This window comes from Lepidochelys kempii, chromosome 1 (assembly GCF_965140285.1).
Source record: "Lepidochelys kempii isolate rLepKem1 chromosome 1, rLepKem1.hap1, whole genome shotgun sequence".
Taxonomy (NCBI): Eukaryota; Metazoa; Chordata; order Testudines; family Cheloniidae; genus Lepidochelys; species Lepidochelys kempii.
Window position 1 is genome coordinate 150,829,132 of NC_136380.1, and position 9,055 is coordinate 150,838,186.

A 9,055-nucleotide genomic window follows, 5' to 3' on the forward strand; every position below is an offset into this window, starting at 1 on the left:
TCTTCCTCAGAAGCCATACTCGGTCCAGGTTGGCAAGTGCATGGCCAATCCATCTTCCCAATCACCCGAGAATCGTAAGTGATTCTGCCAAACCATGCTGCAGCTAATGGCATCACTCAGAGGTTTGACAATCTTACTGTACTTGTCATTGAACAACTGCAATGAAGTAGTGTCTCCAGCATCACAAGTGCCAACTCTGATTCCGGATGTTAGCTGCTGAGCTGCTTGTGCCCCGTGTTGCTGTTATGATTGATACAAACAGTGTTATAAATCAGATGGGGAGAAGGGGGCAGAAGAAACTGTTGGCTATATTGTAAATGGTGCTTCTGACTTTGGCCCACAGAGCAATGTTAAAATGCTGATAATGGAGGATGGATGTGTTGACTTTTTCCTGAGATTCCTCTCATGGACAGATTTAAGGTGTAATCTTTGCATTGAATCACAATAAACGAGATGAAATACAGCTACATCTTGTTTAAATTAACACATTTTAAAGTGCTCGTTGCAGTGATAAAGCTGTTAATTTGTGTTTCTTCAGGATATCAGAGAGGAAACCATTCAATAATATCTTAATAAAGTCAGGGTATTCTATCCAAGCTCCTCTCTCACGCTTTTCTGTGAGAGGAATTAATTGAGCAAATTCAGATATGGTTTTCATTAGCTCAAGATTAAATGAATGATCCAAGATTTATGCATCAAACACAATTTGTCTCTAAATAGCTATTTTAAAATATCAGATTTCACAAGAATAGGTTTTATGGCTTATTTTCTTAGAAGAAAATGCAAGCCATCTATTAAAAAAGATATAGTCTCATTTTCTTTGGGTCAGAATCATATTCACAATGTTCTCAGTCTTTTCCGTTTCCCTTCTCTGAACAATGCTCTCAGATACTGCTGATATACTGCTATGGCGTTCACATGCATGTTAAAGTTATTTAAACATTTGTGGAAGGCCGATATCAGAGGCTAGGGTTCACTTCCCAGAATCTATTGTTATTAGAAACTCGAGAGGAAATGACATTATAACTAGTTTAATCAAAATCTTGAAACATTTGGATCATATTGTTTAATATTTTGTTCTGTTTATGCAACATCCTCCCTACTTCCCTCAGCAACTGAATAGCTTTATATTTCCCAAAGGGGAGAAGCCCCTCAAGAGCTGCAAAAATAAAATTAGAAGATTACAATTCACCCTTGAAAGAATAACTAGGAGCAGAATATTACCACCTTTCATTTTGTCTTCAATTAGAAAGTACCCGGAAAACACAAAGGAAAGGCTTTCCAGCTGACAGATGTGATGGTGTGACTTTGCAATATTGCGACACTTTTCAATGGAACTTTCCAACTTCAATGGAAAGTTCACCCTGAACTTTTCAATGGAAATATTATCTTATTCCATTCATTCAGATAGCTGATCTGTATTGTGAGAAGAAAATCAATGTCTTTCATCTCCCTTCTGAAACAGCTTTATCAGATGCTAAAGAAAAAAAAATGTCTAGGGAAAGAAAAAACTAGAGATAAATGGAAAGAGCCTTATGTGAAAGCTTGAGTGTTAAAATAGTTTCTGGAGACAGCAAGTCCACAGCACTGCTGCAGAATGTCCCTGATAGGTAGGACTGAGTTCTGTTCATTGAATCCAATCTGACACTGTCTCACTGTAAAGCTAATCAACCCTCCAAAACACACACACACAAAATTTTGCTCAGCTGTGACCCTTCAGTTCAATCATCAGGGCAACAGAGTGGATCAAAAGCCATTTTCCTCATTAAAAAATCCTGAATATGTTACTTTTATATACTGCAGCACATGATTCTGGTCAAAAACAAGAGAGAATTAGTTATGTAATACACCATAGTTGTTATTAACGCTGCCTTTTAACAATGTTACATCTATTAAGGGAGAAAAAAAACTCATAAAGTAAAAATTATCCTTCATTAAAAAAAACACATACACACACACTTCTTTGGTGACGCCCATGAATGAATTTGCAATTAAACTGGATAGGGTTCAGAGAAGAACTATGAGAACCATTATACGATTAGAAAACCTGCCTTATAGAGATAGACTCAAGGAGCTCAATCTATTTAGCTTTACAAAGAAAAGGATGAGAAGTCATACATACCTACATGGGAAAACAAAATTAGATAATACAGGGCTATTCAATCTAGCAGACAGAAGTCTAACAGAAACCAACAGCTGGAGGATCAAGCTAGACAAATTCAGACTCGAAATCAGGTGCAATTTTTTTATAATGAGGGTAATGAATCACTGGAACAACTGACCACAGGATGTGGTGGATTCTCCATCACTGGCAGTTCTTCAATCAAGATGGGATGTTTTTCTCTACAAGATATGCTCTAATTCAAACAGGAACTAATTCAGGAAAGTCCTATGCCCTGTGTTATGCAAGAGATCACACTAGGTGATCACAATGGTACATTCTGGGTTTAAGATATAGGACTTTATTATGGTTCCAAGGTCAAAAAATAAACTCCACAAAATGTAAAAACTGGGATTCCCACTGTTTCCTGTCTTCAATGTGTCTGTCTTTGAATAGAAGCTTTTCTGGGCAGGAATTGTCTATGTTTGTGGGCCAAGGATAATGCTGGAGCTCACTAAACAGTATATTCTTATAATAATGAGAGACAGTTTAAGTGTCAGCAGATGTGTCAACAAATCTAGGCTTCCAAACTGAGGGAGAGAGTGAAGTCCAGAGTCTGGAACCCTTAACAGAGAGCATTCAACTCCCTCCCATTTAAATGAGGAGGCTTACCATAAGCATCTAACCGACTGCTACTGCAGTATCATTTAAAGAAGAAGTAATCTCCTAGGTGACTTAGAGATGACATGTAAAAGTACAGTGTGGAGTGAAGCAACCTCACAATGGCAAAAGTACATATATACACTTAGCGATGAGGCAACCTAAACATTTTGCGTGTTTGGTTCTGATACACCATTGAACACTAGCCAAACCTGTAGGGGATCCTTCCAGAACCCTTCTTCCTCCACATAATTCCTCCCCTTTTGGCGGGGGGGGGGGGGGGTGAAGCAGGAGGAGGGATAGCTCAGTGGTTTGAGCATTGGCCTGCTAAACCCAGGGTTGTGAGCTCAATCCTTGAGGGGGCCATTTAGGGATCTGGGCAAAAAATTGGATTGGTCCTGCTTTGAGCAGGGGGTTGGACTAGATGACCACCTGAGGTCCCTTCTAACCCAGATATTCTATGATAAGCACAGCAATAGACACCCACCCCTCCCTCCACACACACACACATACCCCTTACCTAGTAGTGTTGTCTTGGGGGTTAGGGACCAGTGATCTTTTACAACTCACCTTCAACATGATGGATGTTGCTTTGGGAAAAGCTGCCAGGCTGGGTCCCTGCCCCAAACTCAGGATGGTCTGGGTCTGGAAAGGAGGAGTCAGTGGCCTTACCCCAATCAAGATGTAACATGACAATGCACAATGCCAATTACTACTGCTGCACCCAGGTCACAGGGTTCTGAGGCAAAGACTTTCCCCATAATCCTTTGAAAATGTTTCCTTGTCTATCTCAGAAAAGAGAGCACACTAAATACAAGCATCTGTGAGAAAACAAGTCAAAATGGCTTCTTCTAACCAGACTGCTGCTTGAAATACTAATAAACAGTGGGAAAAGGTCTCAGTTTTCAGTCAATTCGATTACAAAAAATAATACTAGTGTCCAACTTTCAAGTTGTTACACATGCTTAAATTATCATCTATAAGAATGTCTGTCACGGAAGTGCCACTAAGTCAAGACCAGACATATTTTGACTTTTTTAAAAAAAAATCTGTTGAATACCTCACATAGCCTAGACCAGGGATCACATGCCGCTGAACTAAACATGAGCTATGTTACACTGGAATGTGGTAAGAAATTCACACTGCTGTTCTGTGTGGTTTGGAAATCAAGATGTAACCGAAAGGAAATATCAACCAGGGAGGGCATAACTAGTTTGGATATGCTTGTTTGGGCAGATATGAGGTCTTGTCTACTGTGGCATTTCTCTTAAAATCTCCTACCATTGCACAAAAACATAAGCACATGCTGTTACAGGAGTTCTCTGTGCTTGCATATGTGTAAACAGTTAACAGAGAAAGTGCCAGTAGATGGTGCTCAGAAATATGTAGCATAGTTCCTGGGTTTGTGGGGCCAGTAAAACTTGTGCACGCAATGAAAAGCTCTGTCTCTACGCAGCTGTTTCCATCAGCTCTTAACACCTACAACTGCCAGCATTTTAAGCACGGCTGTGTGCACAGCTGTTCTTAGCAGGGTTAGACAACATGGTGGTTAAAACATTTGAGATTCTATCTATACTTGGCCTATGTGATAGAGAGGATCTTTGTTGACGGGTCCCCTGTTCTTTGTAAACATCTCTTGCTGCAGACCTGAAACTCACTATGCTACACACAGGTTTTGCAGAGTAAGAATAGCCTGTAAAGTACCTACAAAAAGCTTGTAACTGGTCAAAATTCATAGTCATTGCAAGATGTGTGTACAGGTAATATTTAAGGACTATATATATATTGAAAGTATGCTTTATGGTCTTGGATGTAAAAGTTAGTCACCAGAGAATAATATGTCTCTCTGATTTCCCATTCAAGCAGGAGGGAGTTGTCACCCTGCCCAGGTTAGCTGGTGATGTAATAAAAGAATCAGTTGTGTAGCCTTGCTCCATCCCAAGACTATTAATGGAAAGCCATCAGAGACAACTATGAACAATCAAAACCACTTGGACATAAAAAAGGAACGTTACAACAAACAAGGGATTGCCCTGTCTAAGAATAGAGACAAAAGACAGGTTCATTATAACACAGGGTGGGGAAAAGCACTGTGGATCTGTCACCTGCTCCTAGTGTGGTCTTTTGAGAGGTCCCTGCTTGAGAGGTTGACTAGCTTTCCTTTGTTAGTCCCTAGTCAGGGCGGTTCTTGGACCCTCACCCCTAACTGAGTCTAGCAGTCTGCTTCGCCCTCTTAGCTGTGTTTTTGGAAGCAGCCTAGTGCAGGAGTTCTGTGAGGTTGTTTTTTATTTGGTTCTTTCCTCCCGGCTTTTTATTGTCCCAACCTTTTCTGCCTCCATTTCTGCACTGTGCTCTCCCTCTTTATAGCAGGACTTGTTTCCTCCATTGGCTGCAGCTGTGGGTGCCTGCCTCCATGATTGGCAGTTGTGGCAGCTGCGTGGGGGTGTGGTCAAGCTGCTTGCCTGTAAATGCTAGAAACCATTTTTTTTTTGGCTTTTTGGGTGTGAAAATTCTGGAATTGAACTGCTTTCCTGTCTGTTTTTGAAAGTATCGAAGAGCACAGCAATAATAGAGCACTTTAGGTATTTGCTCTGTACAGTGGGATTTTTCATTTCATTGTTCGTTTATGACTTGCTGCAGTAATTTCATAGTCTCAGTACCTCTTCAACAACATTACAAAGGAATGTAACGCCATGGTATCATACTGACATTTACTCTCAGGGGTGGGGGGGACTATGGCTCAAACCCAGCAGACGCTTGCACCCAAGCTTTGCTTTAAGCACATGACTAGCCCTATTGATTTTGTGAGTCTACTCACATGCTTAAAGCTAGGATGGTGTGTAAGTTTTTGCACTACTGGGACCTACAATACTGCACCTAGGCAACCTCTGCTAGAGGTCTCTGATCACCAGCATATTTGGACAAAGTAGAACTACAGAAGGATTTTTTTTTTGTTGTTGGTAAAGGTCAAAGTCATTACAACAGTCCTTTAGCCAGATCCTGAGCTGGGGCACATCAGCACAGCAGGCAATGGAGCTATGCTGATTTACTGCAGCTCAGGATCTGGCCCTCCATATTGCATTGTGATGATATTCTCTACAGCATAACAACACAAGTTGGTCACGGTCATGAGGTCACATAAGGTATTTCCTGAGATCGGCTTTCAGGGCCTGGGACTGACCCATGAAAGACAGGACAGTCCCCCAGCAATCAGGAGGAGCATCAGTCCTGTACTGTAATGTGTACAGAGAGACTTAAGTGAGTTTAGCCTACGATAAGAATATATTAGAGACATGGTGTAGCTAGGGCCAAATCCCACAACTATTCCTCCTCCCCAAATCCCAGTCATCCTAAATCACCAAAGGCTCCTCTGAAGCAAAATAGGAAAAAAATTCCTAAATGGAGCAAAGTTAAATTAATAGTTTGGATATCAATAAAACAAATGAATTCTGAGGCAGAGCCCCCCAACATTTCCAAGCTGGTTACTAAAATAAATCAATATACTGTAACCCTTCTGCCAGGTGTTATCGGCAGCAACAGGGGCCAGGTTCAATATCTAAGGTTCTTCTGCATATTACAAAACAGAGCCAACTCAAGGAAATCTGAGAAATCTAAACACCATGGCGGGGTACCTCTAACAGACAATACTTTCCCGCTCACAAGCACTGAATCTGGGTAGAACAAAATAAAACTCTTATTACAGGGGAGAAGTAATGCAGCATTAATTTGGGGAAATACTGCAACAGTGATTCCAACATATGCAAACAATAAGTAAATGCCTGCCCCACAGTACCTTGGGCAGTAGTGTTTTGCCTCAGTTTCCCACCTTGTGGTGTGAAAGTCCAGCAGACGAATGTCCCTTTAACACGCTGCTCGCATTTTCCTACCACTGCACCCCACTCATGGTTGGCTGTTTTAGATCAGCAAAGCCCAGAATCCAAGAGTATGTTCAGAAAACGGGCAGAGGGCGGTTGAGCAATGCCACCATTGCTATTACAGCTAGCTTCAGCTGCCACCTTTGCCTTTAGCTGCAATGCTGTGTTCTGAGGTTCTATCACTTACCCCAGTTCTCAGTGATTTCAACAGGAACCATGCTGCTTCTGCATTCTCTGTGTTGCCTTTCACCCCCACACATTCCCCATACCAGGTCTAAGATTCAACCACTAGCCCAATCTATCACTGCTTTCAGCTATAGTGATCATGGAGAAGAACAAGGATTCTCACTTGCGCATGATCAGCTCTGTCTTTAAATATTGGAGAAGGAAAGCCAAACAATATCTAGGACTTTTAAACAGCAACCACACCCCCTAATAGAAATATTTATCCCCACCCCTTCTGACTTTCACTTAGATTTAGCATCACTTCCCCCTGCCCGCCCCTCCACCCCACTTATTGAGTGAAGTTAAAGTTAGGGTGACCCCCCTCAGTTTGGGCATATTGAGTTACCATTCTGTCGCCCTTTAGTCAAAAAAATAAGGATAACAACATTTCATTACTCCTGCATCCAAGACTTAAGGGAATTTTAACCCCAAACAGCCAAAATTTATCACTTTGGCAAAGCAGGTCTGTCTGCTGATTTCCTTGAAAAGTAGGCATGTCTATACAAATATAGTCTGCTTGTGAGATCCTTTCCCCCAGTTTATCAATAGAAGGCAGGGGACAGCTCATTCACATCACTGGCTTACTGTATAAACAACCAAAACAACCTATAGCATTTGGACTTGATCCTCACAGCTGCCAATAGCTTCCCTTTGCTACAAAGGAGCAGTTTCCCTGGCAGATCTTTGTGTTAGAGGCTGCCTTCTCTTTATACTTCCCTCATTAGCATTGAAATGTAATTATCTTTGTTAATCAAGTTTTAAAGGGTTCCAGATGTCCTCTCTCAATTCACCTGACATGAAAGAGAAACTCTCCCAAGTCTTAGCTTCTCCTGGAGCTCTCTGGTCACGCTATGTAAGTCAATGTTCTTTCCTTTTAAGAGGGAAAGTGAGATAGAAGGCCCAGAGCCTCAAAGGTTTTTAGGCACTTAAATACCTTAGAGGATCTGGGCTAAAGTACCATGCCTTAGATGCCAACTCTCTGGGTTTGTATCTGCCTCTCACATGTGAATAAAACCTCACAACCATTCTACATGTACACATGCACACCTCAAGAGGGTCCATGGTTTCTGTACTCCAGGGAATTTTAGGGGGCAAAAGTCTAATATAGGCACAGCCTTAATGACACACTGACGATTAACTCTCTGACCCGCACGGGTCAGGAAGAAACTCTCACTGGTAGTGCTAATATGTGTCTTTGTCAACATCTTGAATTGGGAGATCCCAGCTCCCAAGATTAATCAGGAATATGTAAGGGCAGTAAGATTCCCACTTACTTTCCAAGCAGCAGGAAAACCACCTGTCTTCAAAAATGGGCAGTGTTTAGAGGAAATAAAACTGAGCTGTCTCTTGACACAATATAAAATGACTTGGCATGCTCTGAATAATTTAGTGTGATGTCATGGCTGTAATTTAAAGAGAGAAACCCTTTTTTTTCTGATTGGAGTGCCGCTTGTGATCTGTTTCTCATAACACTTTGACCAGAATAGGACAAGGTTAACAAAGCAGTGAAGAGTCTGCAGCATTTAGAAACTGGTTTCAAGCCTAAGTGAATTATTTATCAGTGACTGAGCACATCTCTTCTATTTGCAGGAATATTACACAAATTAAAAAGGGTTCTTGCTTATTTTGGCATCCAAGAAACAAATCTGATTCAGATAAACAAGTAGCAGAGTGCTTTTTTTGAAAGTTATAAATAATGTCTGTAATGAATGTCTACTGGCTGCATGCCTTGAAGCTATTTTTAAACTTTCCATCCTTTCACATTTCATCTAAAATGCATTATACTGCAATTAACAATACAATACGGTCAACTGCATTAGCCTCCCTTAAATTTCCTGATATCATATCTATATTCATGGGGAAAGGCTAGTACAGGAAAGAGGTATCCTGTTTCATTATTGGGCGCATCGTGGTAATATTATGGATAATCCAGAATGGCAGGTTATTTTAATTTTACATTTTCTTTTTAGTCCTGTCTTGGTTTGAACTCAGGGTAGTTTTGAAAAAAATTAGACATTCTAACTTGAGCATGTTCCCTTTCCATGTTAAAATGGTGGACTTAATGTTGGTGAGTATTGTAACCAAGAACCAAGATAATCTTTACCTTCGGCAACTATGGAAAATTGTTTGCCACTGTATGCCACTCAGATGCAGTGGCAATTGACCTTTTGAGATCTAAGGAACCTGTGGAATT